This window comes from Schistocerca americana, chromosome 1, assembly GCF_021461395.2.
Source record: "Schistocerca americana isolate TAMUIC-IGC-003095 chromosome 1, iqSchAmer2.1, whole genome shotgun sequence".
NCBI lineage: Eukaryota > Metazoa > Arthropoda > Insecta > Orthoptera > Acrididae > Schistocerca > Schistocerca americana.
In genome coordinates this window covers 1159458429-1159481096 of record NC_060119.1, presented here as the reverse complement: position 1 = coordinate 1159481096, position 22668 = coordinate 1159458429, and positions in this window count along the sequence as shown.

Here is a 22668-nt window from a genome sequence, read left to right as displayed (position 1 = left end):
GTCTATCCCTCATTCATAAAGTATCTGGAATAGTGTGTGTCTGTCATTTGAGTTATAGGCTTTCTTGAAGTCTAGGAAAGACACTACTGTATTATTATTTTGTATAGCTCTCATTCTCAAAATTTTTTTTAAATTAAAAATCTGTTGTGCACATAATCTACCTTTTCTAAATCCTGCTTGATAATCTCCTGTATTAGATGCTACTTGTTCCTCTACTCTTTTTAAAAGCGCTTTAGACAGTATTTTTTATGTTACTGGTAACAGGGACATACTCCTGTAGTGAATGGTGTCTGTTTTGTCTCCTTGTTATGGAGAGGATGGATCATTGTTTGTTTCCAAACACTTGGTATGATTCCTTTTGTCCAAATGACTTTAATTACTTTGCGAATTTTCTGCCATGTGGATAAGCCCATTAGTTTCCACATTTCTGCTACCATCCCATCCATTCTGAGCGCTTTGTTAATCTTCAATGCTTTGATAATCTTTTCAATTTCTTGTACTGTAGGTGGTTCCAATGGTGGAGTTTCATATTGTGGATTTGAAATTTTAATGTCATTAGGCTCTTTTCAATTTAATACATTATCAAAGTATTCATCTAAGATTTGGCAGTTCTCGTTATTGCTTTAAAACATTTTCCATTTTTATCTTTAAAATGTAAACTGGGTGACTGGAATCCTGTTAAAACGTCTTTGAAAGCCTTGCAGAAGCCTGTAGTGTTGTTCCTTTTAAAGACTGAATCCATTTCTTGTAATGTGTCTTTGTCATATTTTCTTTTCACTGATCTGATTATTTTTGCTGTCTTTTACCTTTCTTCTTTAAACTCTCCCCAGTATTCACGTTTCTTAATACAGTTCCATTTGTTCCATGCCTTTAGTGGATTGTCAATTGCTTCGTCACACAGCTCGTTCCACCATCTGTGTCTTGGTATTGTTGGTGGTTGTCCCATTTCCTTAATTGACTCTATCATAGTTGCTTTAATTTCTTCCCAGTCCTTTTTCTCTTTTCTTCAATATGTCACAGAATTTGTCTTGATATTGCATGGGAAATATAGTGTTTACCGTTGGATATCTTCTTGTTTTGGTTTACGTTTTTTCAGTTGGAACATGGTCTTTAATTCCATCAGATAGTAATCTGAGTCTATGTTTACACCCTTCCTCCCACTGACATCCAAGATTTCCTTGTAGTTACGAGTCGTTATATTCACATGATCACATGATCTAATTGATATTCACCTTGATTTGGATTATGTGATTCCCACGTTTTTGCTTTCCTGCTAGTTTCCTGAAAAATGTCGACATTAGTTTTAGGTTAAATTATTTACATAAATCTACGAGTTTTTCCCCATTTCTGTTTGTATCTATATATATATATATATTTTCACAAATATCCTCATTTATGCATTCAGCCAGTTCGTCCTGTATGGAAATCCTCAGATATAGCCCATTTTCTTCCAGTGTACTTTCAGATCTTCATATTTGTTTAGTACAACTTTAAAAATGGATTTCTGGGGGCAGGCGGTTCTCCATCAATATTCAGCATGGGACCAGCAGGATAATGGTTGTGGCCGAGGTTAGAGGCTCACCTCCTCTCAGAGATGAACGGTCAGTGATGGGTATTTCTGGAGAGACACCAAAGAAAGGAGTTCTGCACGAAGATAATCTAAGACTCTCGATGCATTTTCATGTGTATTGACTCTAGATTAACATGCTAAGCATGGTCAGATCTGGCGTGTGGACAACAACCTGTTGGAGCAAGTCCCGATTTTCCTGTTCACACACACGCCATTACAGGAGGTTGAGGAGCAGCTTCAGCAGGTCTCAACGAGCACAATCAGAGCGATTTTGCGGTCAGTCTGGTATGCAGGTGCTCTGCTGCTCCTGCCAATACACAGTGTAACATGCATGGGTGCATTAAGTGGAGCTACTTGTAGTCCACATCATAAAGAGAGTTGTGAGTGTTGAGTTGCGGCTTGTTGTATCTCTTGCACGTGCGGCTCTCCTGAGTGAATACTGCGTATTGCACGTAGCGTACGCTGAAGTGAATATTGTGTCCCAAAGAAAGTTGTGTTATTGCGCTACACACAGCGCATATGATTAGGCAAAATTTAAACGTAAATTAAAAACTCGTTACAACTGTGGATCTCTTCCATACTCTGTGGTATTAATGTTGATTCAGTATGGAATTTTTTATTGTACCTGCGGTTCAGTCGTATGTATTGTGATTTGGTGTATTATCTTGTAAGAATGACTTCTTTATAAAAGGTGAATATGAGAAGTTTGCTAAATTGTGCCATAACAAAACGAAAACTAGACCTACAACCAGAGTACCTTTACTGGCATTCAAAGTAATCACCATTAGCTACAACACATTTCCGACATCAGTTTAAAGCTGCTGGACACTGTCAGCAAGCATTACTTGTGGAATAGCTCGAAGCACCATGCCACACGTTGTCGAATCTTCGCATCATCACTGATGCTATGACGTATTTGGGTTCCTTTGGGGGACTAGACTGAATTTCTTGAATTAATTATTGTTATTATTTTAAGACGATATTTTGTGTTATTCAAGGCATTTTGAAGTTTGTTCAAGCCACAAATGACAATTGGCGTTAAAGGACTGTTTTGAATCTTGGTACTAACATTACAATCCTGAGACAAAGTGATAGTCAGTTGCACGGTGTTCATCATCTTGCCCGCCACCCAAAAGTATCGTCTGACAAAATTAAATATTAAGATAATGATTATTTCCTTTAATTTAATACACTGAAGCCAGATACCAGTGTAGGAAAGAATGACAATTTATTTCTTTAATTGATCACATGTGCACTCCCACAAAATAAATCCCTATGTCCAATTTGGTGAGATCTGTGAAATGAATGAATGTGTGGTTGTCTGCTAACCGCAGATAGTGAATTTGCAATATATGATCATCTTTGAGACGGTCCTTTGGTCACCTTTGGTGGAACCAAAGAGATGAACTGTAGCTACACTTTCACTGCACACCTGACTTAGTCCCGACTCGCCCGCGTCGTCGGGAAAAGCCCTCGGTTGTGGACAAAGCCCGCCGCCTAAAGGATCACCAAGCCGCGGTCCGCTGATCAATTCAGCCTCTTCTGAATGTTTACCGTTCTCGCTCATTAACCAAAAGTCTACACGTACTTCCTGCTCCACTATGCCGCCTGCTAAGTTCACCCCAGAATCACTCTTCTCCATGGTGACTACACTTTTCGACTGCGACCTAGTTACAACGGACATTATGCAAAAAAAAGTTTATAGAACGATCTACCAGCCTTGGACGACGTAGCAATCAATAAAAATAAAAGATCCCCACCAATCCAGAAAGAAATTGCAAACAAAAAATTTTACTTCCTAGCGCTACCACAATATACGTAAAAATCTTGACAAATCCCATCAAAAAAAATCTTAACAGAAAACTCTGACAGCACAATCCTGGCAGGGTCGAAATTATGAGAGGCACCCACATGCCTTACTCATGCTGTGGCATCAAGCAGTCAGGCCTGCAAGATGAGTGGTCTGCCAAGCGAGTGGATTTATTCTTATCTATCGCAAAACGTCAATGACTGGTTGTGAGCTCCAGTACCCACAATTAAGATACAAATTATTCTCCTGTTTGAATATGACGGAATGGAAACGGATAACACACATCTGACTATTAGTAATTTACACAACTCTGATTGTTCACTACCCTCTGGCAATACGACATTTTCTTTCTTACCCAATGGCTTTGATCAACACGTGGCCATCGCACAGAATGTGAATGGCGCACACATTACAAATTCTGGGTATCATGATTTCATACTATTCGAAGAATAAGGCCACCAATCATTTTCTTTTCACTATCTTTTTTTATTCCGATAAATTCTATTATGATTCAAGGATAACCTAAACACACCATTATATTTTACACAACAATTACACATGAGAAACTCCGCCCAGTGGGCATGGCTTTACATTGGTGATTCTCTATCTTATGGTCTCGTAATAATCTAATGCTGCAGTGCACTTTCTGGTTAGGATGGTGGATCTTTTGCTATATCTCATACTTCGACTCTCACACCCATCTTCACGAAAATTTCCTCCAGACCGAGCGGTACAAAAAGGAACATGCATAACCCACTGCCTCTGAACCTATCTTGCTACTCTCCAGTGCAAACCACACATACTTAAATTACATGAAATACATCACACTGGCAACATACATCACAAAGAATAGTCACAACGTTAGAATCACTACGCTTTCAGCTTCCCACTTCAATTAGTATTCATCCTAGTTTCACACGACACTGCCCCACTCCTTAACTTTTCTTTCCTACTACGAACTCTGGAGGATATATGCACGTCTTCCTATGCAATGCAAGCCAAGTGGCGTTGCTGGATAGACGGCTGACTCACCTTGCTTCTCTCTCGGAGTATTAAAGTTTGAATCCAGCGTCACACGGAAACATAACTCGCAAAGTAATATTAAGAACATATTCGTCACACACGTGAGTCCTCAACTGATACCATGGACGAATACTTCTCTTTATCCTTTGTCTCATACACAGATTGAGACTCACACAGTACTCACCACATGAAAGTGCTCGTCTCTAATTTCAAGTCCTGCACACGACATTTCTACAGTTTCTCAGGCGAACGAGGTGAGCGCACCGAAAGTAGCAAATGACAATGTGCTACTGCAGTTTTTAGAGAGGATGGATAGAGATAATAAGGAAAGATTGGAAGCGATGGATAAAGATAATAAGGAAAGATTGGAAGCGATGGACAAAGATAATAACGAAAGGTTGGAAGCGTATACAGATAGATGGAAGCGATGGATAAAGGTAATAAGGAAAGATTGGAAGCAATTGATAAAGATAGTAAGAAAAGATTGGAGGCAATGGATAAGGGAAATAAAGAGGCAATGAGGAAGCTACACTCAGTTATCGATGAGCGTCTGTCGACAGTTAATAATCGGTTAGATGAGGGGGAGAAGAATGTGGGTGTGTTGAAGCAAGTATGTGATGCCGTGAAAGAAAAAACCAATAATTTGGAAGTACAAATAATTGCAATATAGAGTAATATTACAGAACGCAGGGACGTGTTGCCAGATGAGCGAATCAAAGAGGTAGTGGAGGACTTACTTACAGATAAACAAGGGGCATTAGACAGCGTGGAAGCTCAAGTCGCCCAGCAGGAAGTGGCGCTAAATAAACACAGGGATGAAGTCGCAGAGGTAGTGGTCAGAATGAATACGATTAGTGCAGATGTAGAAAAGATCAGTATAAGAGGCGAGACAGGCTTTGACAGTAAGCAGCGAGAGGTTTATACCGACCAGGAGGAGATACAATCACTATTACAGTTTAAAGAGGAGCAATTAGAAATAAATAGGAAACATAGGGAAGAACTAGCACAGTTGCAATTAGCGTGCAGTAACGAAGGTGACACACCACCAGGTAGATTGCAGAGGGAGAGTGAGATAAATTCAAAAAAAGAAAATAGGCAGAAAGAGGAAGACGAACTCAGAGAGTTCGAAGAACGGTTGTGTCGCATAAAACAGGTGGCAAACCCAACTGGGTATAGTCCAAGGTCGGAAAACGTAAATGCGGAAGAAGAATGTAGGCAGCACTTCGTGTCGGTACAAAAGTACACTTGTTTTCCGGATCCTGATAACTACCAACATCCATGCCTGTGGCTGGTTCAATTTAAAGATGCATTACCTCCATCGTGGGGACCGCTCCTCAAAATGAAGTTTGTGTGTAACCGTTTGAGGGACGAGGCTAGAGCGAAAATGCTTGAAGTTATTAAGGACTGTAGTAGCTAGAAGAAATTTTGTGACAAGTTTTTAAATGAATTCTGGTCGAAAAGTAAGCAGGACCAGGTTAAGCAAAGCATATTGGTGATGCCAAATTGTACAAAGGTGGTATAAGAGATCCAGTGGCGTGCTATCATGAAATGCTGAGACGAAATAGGTATTTGGATGTGCCATACGAACCTGGGGAGCTCATTAGGATCTCTACAACGAAGTTGCCAGTGAAATTGCGCAGAGATGTAGCTATAGCAGGCAGAGGCTTAGACGATTCTGCGTCATTTCAGCACTTGTTACCGGAACTGGGTAATGAGAGCAACATCGTGAATGGAGAAACGACTCATAGGTCAGACAGAGTCGAGGATAGTAACTGCAGAAACTATCAGAATGACAGGAGAGCATGGAATCCTGGCATTTCATTCTTGTCATAATGGATTGATGGATAGGAGAAAGTAATCCAACATATCAGCCCTTAGCATGTGGCCTTAAAACACATGTCGCTGGCACTGAAAATTGCCTATGTAGCAGACATACTCTACTGATATGTAGGAATGCAAATACCATATTTCTGATCATAGAATAAGAAATTAGTAAAGGCATCTGTTAGGCTGGTCCCTCAGAGAAAAAAAAGACATTAAGGCTTACAAAAATTTGCAAATTTTGATTTGGAACACTAAAGTAAAAGGACTGTTTCCTCAAAAACCAGTTGCTAAAAACGTTATGTAATAATGCCAATGAGTCAATTTTAATTAGTGCGATTTGACTATTGCAGGTGCTTAACACGTAATGTAAAAAGTCGACATTGTGATCTGTATAGGATGGGGTACATTTATACTGCTATTACAGGTAACATCAACAACGTGATCGAAGTTTATAGATTAGATGCCATCTGATCTATAGTATGTCATTGTAGTGTCGACATATATAATGAAGTGCTGCATATGGTTGTTCGGAATCTGGTGTTAGGGAAAGAGGCCATTGGCACCAAAGTTTCTAACACATGTGCTGTTCCTTTCTCCCGGTTTGTATATTCTCTGCACACATTTAATTTTCATGTAAGCACAAATTCCTAACTAGCAAATTCTTTACTGTGTAAAGTGGACATTCAGAGTGAGGCGGATTGTCCATGAAAATGCTGTACTGACTGAGGAAAACGATCGCGTGGGCTTCATCACGTTTCTAACATCAAATTATGGAAAAGTTAAGGATAGATCGAAAGTAGGCAAGTTACGGTAGATAGTCAGTGTATTTATTTGTGGTGTTTAACGTTGTGCAGGGTCAAATCGAACATGAGAATTTTCAGGTGGGATGTCAGGAACTATGACGGAACACACTGGTCGAATGAGTCATGAACAGGAGTCGACAGAGCGATGTATGTACGTATTTTTTGTCATATGAATAAGGATCAAGCAGAGACGACGTGGTGATTAATGAGTGGATGAAGATGGTGGATAGAGAGAGAAGCGACATGATAAATAGTAGTGGATAAAGGTGATATTTAAGGAGAGAAACGACGTGAAGCAGTATGATTAATAAAGAGAGATTCGACGTGATGAAACAGTGGTAAATAAGGGTGAGTAGAATTGAATAATGTGGAGATGTCTTAGATGTATGTTACAGAGAGGCCTGTGTATGCTGCAATCGAGATTGATGCGAATGGCGAAGGAAGACCAGGAAATGATGGAGTAATGGATGGACGGAGAGCCGAAATACGAATGAAGAGATGAGGGCAACTGAACAACGTGAAAGGACATAAAGGGAGTATGAGATCCAGGTGGTGAACGTTGTGGAATACTGACGTAAGATGTAATATAAGTGTAAATCTAATTCTTACCACAACATTTGCAATATGGCAAAAATACAGTGTAACTAATCAAAACGGTACCAAGAATGTGTACAGTTATTTTGCAGGATGAATAATTTGTGTATTTTTTGTTCTTAGATGAAATGTCGCAATTATAAGTTGATATTTAGTAGGATAAATAATCGGTAAAGTGAATGCAGAGGTTAGCCGATGGATAGTGGTGCCAGAGTGAAAGGACGAAATCGGAGACTGGAATGCTATCTCCAAAACAATTCCATGTGTTATGTGGTTCAGTATAAGGGAGCAAAGGTATGTAATGTTGATGTGAGTGTGGTGGTGTTAAGGTTAGCTAACTTCTAGACCTATTCTGATGCTGTATTATTGGATTGAATGAGAAGGAAAGTGTGGTGTCAGTTGAGCGAGAGTCGTAGAGTAGTGTGATAAATGCACACACTCCTGTAAAGGGGATGCTACCGATCTATAAGTAATACATTATTGTACTTTATCGTTTGATTTGGATGAACCTCGATGGTAGGTCAGGATATCACGTCATGTGGATGGTACATACATCTCCCAGAAATGTTGATATATAAAATAAAATGTAAAATATGTAAAGAGATACTAATTTCTGTCTGTCACAAGCACAGAGGTGCATTGTATGTTGTAGATTTAGAGTCATCAGTTTCTAAAATGTTTATTGTGTTAGGATGTTAAAGTAGTTTACTATTTGATATTACGTAATACGTAATTGTGAACTGTATAGATTGTTTCTTATTTTTTTGTTAGAACACTTTCAAGGGGTATTAATTTCAGTCTGTTACAAGGACAAAGGTGCTGTAGTTTTAGAATCAACAGTTTTTGATATGTTCACTGTGATAGGATGTTAAAGTAGTATACTATTTGCTATTATGATTATGAGCTGTATAGATTATTTCTTATTCCTTTTTTTGAACTGTCATGTTTTGTATGAGGTACAACAGGTACAATCAACAGCACAAGTGTGGGCTGTATATAGAAAAGGGATAAATGTTGATGGTGTATGTGTAGAAAACTAGGGTGTATGACTGTATGTTTTTTTAGAACAAAGATTCTTTTATTACCAATTGTAACAACAACAACCCTGTACTATTGTACATATAAGTAATGTTTTTTTCTATCTGATTTTTCGATAAACTAGTGTAATTGATGTTCTGATTTCATTTCTTTTTTGTTTCATGTCATTGTGTTGAGAAAACTGTAAACAAGTTTCAATGTGAAAATTAATGTTTATGTCAAATGTCAAGCAATATTGTAATAGAATTGAAATGTAACAAATGTTGAGACTGTTGTAAGATGTTTAAAATTGTAACTGTGGGTCTGGTCCATACGTAGGCAATGTGTTAGGATATGTAGAATGCAAAACCTCGGGTGAATACCCAGCCTGTCAGGGAGCGGTAAAAGGTGGATGGCAGGCGAGCGCGGGGAAATGCACGCGGGCACTGCACGGCACAACGGGCTCAGCAGTAGTAGTTGGAGTTTGGCATTGGTCTGAGCAACACCTTCTGGAGCGAGGAGGCTCTCCTGGAAGACGTAGTTTCACTGAGCCTCGGGTATGCTGTTCCAACGCCCACACAGCATGGCAATATTCCATAGGCACTAAATGGAAAAGTATTGCGACGCTACGAAGAATTAAAGTGCCGATACGTCAAGAGCCATAGCTGTGGTTGTATGTGTGCTCTGTGCCTCGCCATCTCGCCGCCTGCCAACCGCCGAATCAATACAAGTAGGTTGAAACTTTTAGTACTGTATGCGTATGGACCATAGAGTGAACTGTTCAATAATAACCTAAATTTTACCAGAACTTTCCCCTCATTTGATTATCCTCACAACTAACCTAGGCAGGGTCCTTTTCGAATGTTGCGCAATCCTAGTGTCCCGTAATGAAAAATTAAATTTCGTGTTAATAATAATTACTTGCAGACCTAGATATGTTGGAATGGTTTTTAAAGAACTGTTTTGTTAATGAACCAGTAAATGAATAACGAAGGTCTAACGAAGTTGAAAGATAACTTTAATATTGATATAGTAATGAAGTTTAATTATTTCGAGACAGATATAAAGGTATTTAAATGAGAAGTAAATAAGATAAAAAGAGTAGTAACTCATGTACTGGAAATCTTGAACGCATGATAATTTCAGTAACCAATTTTTTTTATATAGTAATCATAACAGTTTCAGGGTCCCCCCCCCCCCTTTTTTTTATTCATTTGAATTATGAAGTGTTCCACATTGGTTTGACCAGCAAAAGTTAAAGTCAATATATAAGTCAAAATTGATCAGTGTTTTATCTTTATCAAAATTGACATTTTGTGTGTGGCTCGAAAGTGCTATTCCTAGGGAAACCTATGCCCGATTTTAATCAGATCAATAGACAGTATAGAGTCTTGTAGTATACATTATAGTGCAGTGTTACGTATTCATGGTTTTTTCCATATCAGTACAGAACGTGAAACTATCATTTCAATAGATTTTCTGGTTCTAAAATTCTACTATATTATGCAGTGTTACTACTTGTTGTTTTGCATGAATATACATCAACTTGTACAGTGAAGAAACTCAGTTAATGCCTAATTAGGCTGGCGACCGTATTATTATCAAATTGGTAGCATCTTCAGTGTTGCTTTTGGTACATACTGACGTGTAATTGCATTTTGAACTTACTTGACGGATCAGTGTTAGTACAGACTGGGTGTAAGTCTGATTTGCCACCATTCAGGTACACGCGGTCAATAACTATACGAAAATCCTTTCTCGTAAGGTGAACCCCGCTCACTTACCATAGTACAGGCTTTAATGAGTATTGTGTGCCCCACACGCACGTTACAAGTGGCTTTCCGGTGACAGGACATCCAGTTGTTTTCAGTCACAAATTAACGTGAATACCGAACAGTGGATGTTCAGCGGCACGAATTGAAATAATATTCATTAAAGTAAATAGCAGTGAACGTCAAGTACGGTAGTGAGGTATAATTTGCGTTCGGTATGGACAAGAACGTAGACACAGTAGATGTGCCGAGCGTAATGAAAGATGCGGCTGGCAATGACAGGAGTTTACGCGGCCAGATAACAGATGGCGTTAGCGGTAGACAATTGGCGTACATACAATACCACGAACATGTTACCGAACAGATTGAAATGTCGAGATTGCCTCGAACACACCAAGGGATAAAACAGGAAGTAGAGAATGACTTTGTAGATGATAGTGGGTACGTGAACGAATCCACTGACATGTTTGATTCACCACAGATAAAGAAAGAACCGAAAGAAAATTTTGAAATAGGATCGGAATACACCGATTCCATAGAACAAAACAGTGTGAAAATTTTAAGCATGAACGACTTATTTGAACGATTAACCAAACTAATTGCAAGACAGAGTGAGCAGCTCAAAACACAGAATGATCAGCTTAAAACACACGTTGACGAGCAGCTTAAAACATAGAATGATCAGCTTAAAACACAAGTTGACGAGCAGCTTAAAACACAAGTTGGTCAGCTTAAAGCACAAGTCGAAGAACAAGGAATTAAAATTAGTAAACAAATACAACAGGTAGAACAAAAAGTGGGTAATTTAAGCTCTGAAATTGACACAATTAATAAAAATATGAATTCTATGCAGGGGGAAATGGACAACATTAACAATAGGTTTGATGTTGCGATTCTCAACATCCAAGAGAAAGTAGAGCCTCTAGTTGAAACAAAAGTAGACGAAAAAGTTTTCGGTCTTAAAACTGAGATCGTAAACGAATGCCAACATGGAATCTGACAGTTGAAAAAGGCAGTTTCAGATACCGAAAGAAATTTAGGCGAAAAATTTATCGGATGTGTGCAAAAGTGTGAAGAAAATACATCGAAAATTCAAGGCAAAATTTTCGATCTCGAGAGCAAAATCGAAAATAGGCCTGGCGTGGTCTGTAATGGCACGCCACTTACGAAGCTTTTGGAAGGTGAGGAACGCTTCGATCCCGCCAAAAAATATAACGGATGGCATCCGTTGGATTTCATCAAAAATTGCGAGAGGATATTTCCTGAATACTTGTCTGGTCAGGAGAAGATAAACGTAGTAATTAGCGCCTTAGCAGGTGACGCTAAGCGCTCGGGAATTAACTTGAATACCGAACTAATGACGTTCGAAGAGTTTAAACAAAAGTTTACGGAAGACTACTGGTCCGAACAAAAACAGGATCATTTGTGGCGCGAGTTTATCATGGCCAAACTTCATGATAACAGGGGCAGGAATTCTTTGAAAGATTTCTGCGAATATTGGTACCGAAAGTTGACACATTTAAGAGAGAGAAGATCCGATTCTGAAATCGTATAGGAGCTGTATAAAAAGCTTCCAGAAGATTCGAAGAGATATGTGGGAAGCAATCATCGCAGCTTCCAAGCGTTTCTCGAAAGGGTCGAAGACGAGGATCACTGGCGCGAAAGTCGTGTCAATTATCCGAATTTTAGTAACAGGAATAACCGCAATAATGACGGGAGGAATGGCGACGATGGTTTTCGCGTCAACATGGTAGAGGTGGAGGAAGAGGAAGAGGGAGTTATCCAGGTCGCGGTAGAGGGTATACCGCGCAAAATAATAACGACGCGGGAAAATGATTTCCGCGAACGTTGCGGGCCAAACGGAAGCGGACAGAACATACCGGCCCCGATTTAAGAAACATTACCGGACTGACAGTAAAGTTATGAGACAGCTTAAGGTACGTTGTCCAAGACGCGACGCACACTAGCGACTGCGACGGGTCGCTACGTGACGTCAGAAGTTGCCTGCTAGCGCATGCGCAGTTCGAGTTTGGGATGCGACGCGCGACTGTTGCGGCAGCTGCCGCAGCACTGCACCAGTGAGCAGTGTTGCGACGGAAGTCGCACGACACAAAGACGTACGACTACCAGAAAGATATCGAGCCAGTCAAGGAAAACTGAAATGAGCCACTCACAGGATGTGATGCTCTGTGAGCTGCTCCCGCAACATCCTTGCCTTTACGATTTGAAGAACCCTAAATAAAGAGACACTATGTTCAGAGACAGAATTTAGGAAGAAATTGATGCACAGTTGAAACTGGCAGGTGAGTGAAATATATAATATTTTCCCATTAATGCAAATTTTTCAGGCCTGTTATGAAAATCAGTATAATCCATGCAGATGTAGAATTAGAATGATGAACATGAACTTGAAGGTCAATTTTCGCATTACTCTTTTTTGTGACGATAAAAATTGAAAACGGCAAGTACATTATAAAATGAACAATCTAAAGTACAACGAGAAAGTTACATTTAACAATATCTTCACTTTGAAAGTAAACAGTAGATTGGTGTCTTGATGATACCTTCTAGTTGTGAAAAACCACCACCAGATTGTTGTACAGCTTTCTGTAATCAATAGATGTTCGTTTTTGAGGAAGGCGTTTCTCAACAGATTGCGCTAACAGTATGCTGCAATAAGTAATTTGTCACATTCACTTCAATTCATTGGTAGAAGATGGTGCTCAAAAAACTTGTGCCAAAAGTGCACTACTGTTTTACAAGGCCCTTCTGGTCTGACACAGTTCACAATTGAAATTCGTCTTTTGTAAATCCTGGAGTCATCTTTTGAGTGCAGCTTGTCAAGATTAAATGTTCATGTCATCCATAACGATGTATGCTGTCAGAATATAAGAATATGGAAGTTCATTTGGATGGGAATAAAGATTCAGTCGGCTATGAAAGTTGCCTTAGTTTGTTCCAAAAGTTTCTGCATGGGAGAAACTGACAAATATAATTTGGGGAAATTTTGTGAACAAGCACGGACATTATTTCTTCCACATTTCTGCCAGTGTATACTGTAGACGTTCTGAATCAAAATTCTAGAAATGTTTAAGGTGTAACCCTCTCTTGTTGTCAAGAACTTGAAACAATGCAATGACGCTAGCGTGCGGTTATTGTTAATAAACTTATCTTTCATTGGAATTTTAGGTGAAATGTGCAAAAACAGATGGAGGAATATTCGGGACTCGTATCAGAGAAATAAACGAGAAAGAAAGCTTGGAACAGGTTCAAATGCCTCAGCAAAACCAAGAAAATGGGTTCTGCTTGATCACTTGGCTTTAAGTAACCTACATTTCGTGGCATTTTAAATGAAATTGTCAAGAGCATATGGAGAAATATTAATAACTCATACCGGAGAAATATGACATAAAATGGTTTCATTAGGTCCAAATGTGTCAGCGAAACAAAACAAATGCATTCTCTATCGTGTGATGACCACACGATTCTCGTTGCGCGTCGACAGAACTGGCGGCTAGTCGCGACGCTCCCGGAGATATATGAGCCCAAATCTCGGAAACGGAGATCGATATCATTCTGATCTCAACTTTAAAAATAATTTCGATATGTTAGTTTCTTTTCATCGGCAACGATGTATGACCTAACGTGAACTATACGTAAAGTAGCTAGCGACCACATTTTTCACTGTACACAATTCAAATTTTATGCAGTAGGTTACTTGTAAATTAAGTATCGGAATAACTGTGAAGAATATCGGAAAAATAGACACCTCATTATCAAGCTGTGATGTGAAACTGTAAGATACGCAAACATCAATTTTTTGTGCCTTTTACTTTCCTCACAATTGATAGAGAAGTAATATACAGCGAAAAAAACACGCAAAACCGGAAGAGATACTTTTCAAGTTTTTAAAGTAAAAGGAGATTCTGTATCGAAAAACTAACTCTGGGAGCCGATGTAACTTTGTTGCATTAACATACAGTATTTTTTACAGCAAGAAAATCGGAATTCTTATTTTTCTTATGTATCTGAATCCGCCGCCGCCGACCGGAGCTTGGGAAACAGCGACGACTCCTGTCGTGTTGCGGCCGTGTCGCCGTCTGCCAGGGTGGGAAAAGAGGCGGGGGCAGCGTCGCAGTCGCAGCCAACTGTCGCGTCTTGCACATCGTAACTTTAGAGACAGGCGTGGAACGACGCAGCGTGTTGTTGCGAAGCAAGCGTCAGGAGCGTGCCCAGATGACTCATCTTCGCCGCGCTGAGCGATACATCTTAACAGGCGAGTGGAGCATTAGAGGGCAACGGCCCAGCCTAGCAGAACAGCTGTTCAGAGAGAAGCCGCTAGCAAGGCGGCAGAATTAGGTACGAACATTGCCGTAAGAGCTGGCGAATACATTACGATTGGTAATTCCGTGGTGAAGGAAATAATAGATGGAACAGTGGATACACAGAGAGGTGCGGTTAGCAGTGTTAGCAATGAAGTAAATGGAAAGAATGAATTAGCAGAAGTAACTGATTGGCGTGTGCAGATCGACGATCTGTACAAGGGCCTCAAGCAATGTGAGTGGGAGGATTTTAAGAAGGAATATGAGGCAAGGAGGTTAATTAGTGAAAAAGGAAATAGTAGGGACGTCGATAAGGTGACGTGGCCCAAATTTGAAGAGGAGAGAGGTAATAGCACCGCGCAATGTACGCGTGCTGCCGATAACATAATGGTTAAAGATAGGAAGGAATTGGAGGATGAAATCCTAAGCACTGACGAGGAAGTAACTTCCGTTAACGATCCGCCGACAGTACAAGCTGTTACCGAAAGGCACCATGGGGAAGGGGCAGGTAATTACCTAAGAGTAACTGAAGTCCACGAAGATTACACTAAATATGAAGTGACAGTGGATGTGAGTAAAGCTGATAATGAGGTCGTTTTGCCAAAAGAGGATATTGAGTTAAAATCAAAGCCTAACGAAAAGGCAGAGGAACAAATTAGTGCCTGTCTCAGAAAAGCTTTCATGTTAGAACCTGAAAGCGATCCAGAATCTTCGGATTCTGACGATAGTTCAGATGACGAGTATTTCGGTACTAGTGAAAATAATGGGAATACAGCTAATTGCGATATTGTACCTACTGATGACGAAGTTTCAAAACAAAACCCAGATGTTGAGACTCAACACAAAAAAAAGGAGCCACCGGACGACTCAGTGTTATTGTTACAAAGAGTTCAAGTAAGCAAAGACTTTGAACTCCAGAAACCGAGAAAGCCACCAGATATAAATGGTTCACAGGTCAGGAACGTATCTTGGGACAATGTCACAGTCGACCAAGGTGCGTTGCGGAAAAAACAGGAAGGGGCATGATTTAGAGTCTGGGGCAGATTTATATAGGACTTTGAGAATGTCATGAACACCTTACATCATGAAACTACTGGGTTCCCACCGGAAGAAATTTTGTTTGGCAGCAGAAGTAAAAGTTTAATTGAGGAAAAACTAGAGTTTCCACCTTATACAAGCTTGGGGTTGAGTCAAAAGAAAGAATTAGTCAGAAAAAGGGCAAAACAAAAAGCTGAATCTAGATCTAAAAGACATGATAAAAACCTGAAAGTTTCAAAATTTAAAATTTGAGATTATGTTCCTTTAAAAACCCACGAAAAATCTAGTGAACTGAACAATAAAATTTCCAAATTTAAATATATTTATAATGGACTGTATATAATACAGAACATTCCACACGATAGTGCTTACTACCTGATCTACCCAAAATCCAAGAGACCTTTAGGTGTAAGAAACGTTGTGGACCTGAAACTGTATGTTCCTAGGAGTGAGAAACCTAAGTACAATCAGAAAGCAATTTGCAGTAAATGTGCTGTATCTTATGCTGAAACTATTTTATTCTAAATGTAACAAATCTTTGTAAATGTATGTATACCAATGTCAGTGTACTGATGTACTTATATGAGTTTCAGATTACCAAATGTACTATAAATGTAAAGATGTATGGAGAAAAGGGCTGAAAACAAAAGGTAAATGCTGCAAGCCAAATAAAAGATGGGACTGCCAAACACCAAAGAGGGCAGATAAAAAGTCAAAGGAGAATCGTAAGTGTGGTACAGGTGATGTGATAAAATGGTGTGAAATGGACTGCCAAATCTGAATAATAGGCAGCAAATATGTGTAGTAATTTTTCTAAATAGTATTGTGTTTTATTAGTAAATAAGGAAATGACTGCCATTTAATGCAAGCAGCAACAAATTGTCTTATAGTGTATATAGGTATTTGTATCTGCTTTGTAGTTAACAGTTTGTGCTCCAAATTTTGATTTTTATTTATCTGAGAAATTTAATAACAATGAGTAATTTGCTACTTAAGTCATGTTGTGATAGGAAGTTGGACTGTGCCAAAGGCACTTAAGTAAATGATAGGTAAATGTTCTCGATATATTTAAAAGTATAGACCTATATGATGTGAGTGAAAGGAAGTTTCGTGATATAAAATTTTATGATGGCACATTCATGCAAAGATTCAGAACCGCTGTATAAATATAAAGTTTGGTGTTCCCATCAAATTTGCACTTAGTGAAATTTACTGGAAACAGGGGCATGTGTAACAACAACAACGCTGTACTTTTGTACATATAAGTAATTTTTTTTTCCATCTGATTTTTCGATAAACTAGTGTAATTGATGCTCTGATTTCATTTCCTTTTTGTTTCATGTCATTGTGTTAAGAAAACTGTAAACAAGTTTCAATGTGAAAATTAATGCGTATGGACCATAGAGTGAACTGTTCAATAATAACCTAAATTTTACCAGAACTTTCCCCTCATTTAATTATCCTCACAACTAACCTAGGCAGGGTCCTTTTCGAATGTTGTACAATCCTAGTGTCCCGTAACGAAAAATTAAATTTCGTGTTAATAATAATTACTTGCAGACCTAGATATGTTAGAATGGTTTTTAAAGAACTGTTTTGTTAATGAACCAGTAAATGAATAACGAAGGTCTAACAAAGTTGAAAGATAACTTTAATATTGATATAGTAGTGAAGTTAAATTATTTCGAGACAGATATAAAGGTATTTAAATGAGAAGTAAATAAGATAAAAAGAGTAGTAACTCATATACTGGAAATCTTGAACGTATGATAATTTCAGTAACCAATTTTTTTTATATAGTAATCATAACAGTTTCAGGGTCCCCCCCCCTTTTTTATTCATTTGAATTATGAAGTGTTCCACATTGGTTTGACCAGCAAAAGTTAAAGTCAATATATAAGTCAAAATTGATCAGTGTTTTATCTTTATCAAAATTGACATTTTGTGTGTGGCTCGAAAGTGCTATTCCTAGGGTAACATATACCTGATTTTAATCAGATCAATAGACAGTATAGAGTCTTGTAGTATACATTATAGTGCAGTGTTACGTATTCATGGTTTTTTCCATATCAGTACAGAATGTGAAGCTATCAGTTCAATAGATTTTCTGGTTCTAAAATTCTACTATATTATGCAGTGTTACTACTTGTTGTTTTGCATGAATATACATCAACTTGTACAGGGAGGAAACTCAGTTAATGCCTAATTAGACTGGCGACCGTATTATTATCAAATTGGTAGCATCTTCAGTGTTGCTTTTGGTACATACTGACGTGTAATTGCATTTTGAACTTACTTGACAGATCATTGTTAGTACAGAATGGGTGTAAGTCTGATTTGCCACCATTCAGGTACACGCGGTCAATATCTATACGAAAATCCTTTCTCGTAAGGTGAACCCCGCTCACTTACCATAGTACGGGCTTTAATGAGTATTGTGTGCCCCACGGGCACATTACACAATGTATCTAATAGATCATACATCTAATCAATGAGAGTTTAAATACTATAAGAATATCCTTTTGTCTGTAATGTTGCAAGATGCACAGAAGGGTCTGACTGATTGAGTGGCATAGCGCTGAGGTGCTCATGCAAAACGCTCCCGTACCGTATGAGAGTGCGGGAGGCCAAGCTGATGTCGCCATGGGAGAGGCGACAGAGCCGCTGCGGTCCCCACTCCACTGTCAGTCGAGGTACACTCCACACGCCCGCTACAACAGGTCAACGGCCTGGGGCAACACGCGCCTACCACTGGCTATTCATTAGTTGCGCCACCCTTACAACCGGAAACGGTATCCCGCAGAGGCAACAGCAGGTGGTTTTTCTGCTCAACGGCTCGCGTGGCGGTGGCGCGATGGCAGAATGAACGACACGCGGCAGGGTCTGGCGGGATTTTTTAACAGCAAATATTAACTAGTACTGGACTGCGGAGCCGTGATACAAGATGACTGCTCGTATTCTCAATAAGTTGGAAAGTGAAGGACTGGTGTTTCCACGTTGCGAGTGGTGGAAATGATTTTGTCTTTAGCAGACAGGACGATTGTTTTGTTTGGTCCTGACCACTAAATGGTGGGATCCATAAACCTTTGGGAGTGACTTGTTAAGTGTGCTTTGGAAAATGCATGTGGGACACTTGGTATACTTAAAGAGGACAGTTGTCGTTTGGTGACTAATTATTGTCTGAACACAAGAAACTAAAATGGAACATTGATATTTGCATTTCTAGTAGGAGACATTTCTTTAATTGGTGTGGGAATAAGTGCTGTTTGTTGGAACTTAAGATTCTTAATTACACCCTGAACTGAAAGTACAGGACCGTGGGTAATAGTAGTCGTAGGGTCATTTCTGGACGACCAGATTCGTGTGGATTGTAATCTGAGAGTGACTAAGACATTTGTGTTTAATGTGAGATACAGTTTACTGTTCAGTGCATGTTCAAAATGCCGATTTGAGTGACCTAAAGACTTTCGTCTGGGTAACCATGGGAGAGCTTTGACACTGAGACAGTGTTTCTAGGAAAACTGTCAGCAACTTTTTGAGCCAAGAAAATCACAGAGTGAAATGATTCTGTGTGACTTACAAGATAGGGAATAATGTATTTGTATTTGTAATTGTGTAAATTTTTTATATGTTTATCATGAAGGGACAGCAAGTGTAATTGTATTTCATCAACAATTTTTTTAGAATAGTTAGTGTGTATTTTTTGTTTGTTCTGGGTTATCAAATTCACTTAGCATGTTTATTAGAATATTTGGTACAAGGATGCTTTAATTATTAGCCCGTGGCGCAATAATAACCTAGCGGCTCTTGTTGCATTGGTCAGTAAGTTTGTCACAGGGGACAAGAGTTTGCATTTCATAACAAATATCGGAATTAACTGATGCATTTTGATGTCGTGAACAGTAATAATCTTGAAACTTCCTGGCAGATTAAAACTGTGTGCCCGACCGAGACTCGAACTCGGGACCTTTGCCTTTCGCGGGCAAGTGCTCTACCAACTGAGCTACTGAAGCACGACTCACGCCCGGTACCCACAGCTTTACTTCTACCAGTATCTCGTCTCCTACCTTCCAAACTTTACAGAAGCTCTCCTGCAGGTTCGCAGGAGAGCTTCTGTAAAGTTTGGAAGGTAGGAGACGAGATACTGGTAGAAGTAAAGCTGTGGGTACCGTGCGTGAGTCGTGCTTCGGTAGCTCAGTTGGTAGAGCACTTGCCCGCGAAAGGCAAAGGTCCCGAGTTCGAGTCTCGGTCGGGCACACAGTTTTAATCTGCCAGGAACTTTCATATCAGCGCACACTCCGCTACAGAGTGAAAATCTCATTCTAGTAATAATCTTGTTGGTGTGTTGACTGAAGCCACTTATTTTCATTATCACAGTGGTGATTTTTCACATAGAAGTGTAATGGAGGCTAGTCGAAATGCAAGTTCTTGTCGTCTAAATATGTAACAACAGAAAAATGAGCAGTAGAGCGAAATACGAGAGCTACTGGTGGATTCAAGCACTTATTGCTAACTATTTACTGCGTGTATTGATTGAAGTTTATGGACTGACTACCTCAGCAGCAGGTATTTGTACTGGTGGACATGGATAAGGTTAAACTCACAGTCGTGGAGTGGTGGTATTTGCTTAAGTGATGATAGTTAATGAGGTATGACATGATGTCTTAGATGGACTATATTACACAATCATTATGTAACTTGTGGTATATTTCTTCTTTTTTTCAGTTTTATTTCTCTGTCGGTTTGATGTACATTTTAGAGTAATGGTATGGAGCCTGACATTTCACATGTAACTAGTGCACGCAATTTCTTCTCTTTTGTTGATTTTGTTTTGTATTTAGACATTGCCGGGTAAAGATTATTACCCTGCAATTTAGGAATGTCAGATTACTTTCTCAGTGTTTGGACGGTGAGCATCTTAAAATTTCATGAGTACAACTAGTATTTTTTTAATTGTTATAGAATTAGTGAAGCTTGGATTGCTTCTAAAAAAAATAACGGAGATCCCAATAAATAAGCAAATTTTTGTGTAGTTATTATTTTTACTTTATGATGTAATGTTTTGTCATTTGGATTGATGTAAGTTTGAATGTGTATGTTACTCCGGATTGTGGAGAGTATAATAATGCAATAACTGTGTCAATAATTTGGTAAAGTTACAGTATTTGGTCGTCTATTTGAGGTCACCAGGGGCTAAGGTCTCCTCCTGGTTATTATGATGACATTCTACGTTTGTTCGAATACAGTTTTCTTTAAAAAAATGTTCCAAACTATCCTCGCATTGCAAGGATAGTACCGTGGTATTTTTTTTTCTGCATGGGTAGACGGTGGTAAAAGGGTACAGTACCGCCCAACATTGAAAATAGGTACAACATTCTTCGTTATTCTTGTCAGAACAACATACTTTTTGTAATAATAACTCAATTTCACTTAATACACCGAAGCAGGATACCAGTGTAGGAAAGAATGACAATTTATTTCTTCAATTGGTCACATGTGCACTCCCACAAAATAAATCCCTATATCCAATTTGGTGAGATTTGCGAAATGAATGAATGTATGGTCGTCTGCTAACCGCAGATAGTGAATGTGCAATATATGATCATCTTTGAGACAGTCCTTTGGTCACCTTTGGTGGAACCAAAGAGATGAAATTTACCTGAGCTTTGAGCACCTGAAATGTGGCTGTCCAATACGGTAGCATGGTGGTCCCTCACCTTGATGGAGGTGCGAGATGACCTCAAGAATGGCCCTGTTTCAGCACTCTGGCGCTGGATCTTGTGTTGGTAAGACCTGTCTTAGATGTGCTCTGTAAAGACAAAAGAGTGGAGAAAATGGTATGCATGTGAAACACTTAAGAGTAGTTTGGAATAATTATTTCTCTATTTCAGGAACTTTTTTTGGGGGGGGGGGGGGAATTAAATGACAGGCAGGTAATATTAACGGGATCGTAGTAATCTTCGGAAGTGACCAACGGTCACAGTGAAAACACATGTAGCAATAAGTTTAAATACCTGCGAGTGCTAGTAGTAAGTTGAAATACTTCGGAGTGATAAAGTTAAGCTGAATTACTGGCGTGTGTACTATAAGATGGAAATATTTAAGAAATGACGTGTGTAGGACTTGAAATTAGAGACGAGTACTTCCATGTGGTGAGTACTGTATGAGCCTCGATCTGTGTATGAGACAAAGGATAAAGAGAAGTATTCGTCCATGGTATCAGTTGAGGACTCACGTGTGTGACGAATATGTTCTTAATATTACTTTGCGAATTATGATTCCATGTGACGCTGGATTCAAACTTTAATACTCCGAGAGAGAAGCAAGGTGAGTCAGCCGTCTATCCAGCAACGCCACTTGGCTTGCATTGCACAGGAAGACGTGCATGTATCCTCCAGAGTTCGTAGTAGGAAAGAAAAGTTACGAAGTGGGGCAGTGTCCTGTGAAACTGGGATGAATACTAATTGAAATGGGAAAGCTGAAAGTGAAGTGATTCTAACGTTGTGACTATTCTTTGTGATGCATGTTGCCAGTGTGATGTATTTCATGTCATTTAAGTATGTGTGGTTTGCATGGGAGAGTAGCAAGATAGGTTCAGAGGCAGTGTGTGTGAGAGTCGAAGTGTGAGATATAGCAATAGATCCACCATCTTATCCAGAAAGAGCATGTAGCGTTAGATCATTACGAGACCATAAGATAGAGAATCACAAATGTAAAGCCATGCTCACTGGGCGGAGTTTCTCATGTGGAAATGGAAATGAGCGTTTGGCGTCATTGGCCGGGAGGCCCCTCGCGGGGCAGGTCCGGCCGCCATATCGCAGGTCTTATTACATTCGGCGCCACATTGGGCGACCTGCACGCCGGATGGGGATGAAATGATGATGAACACAACACA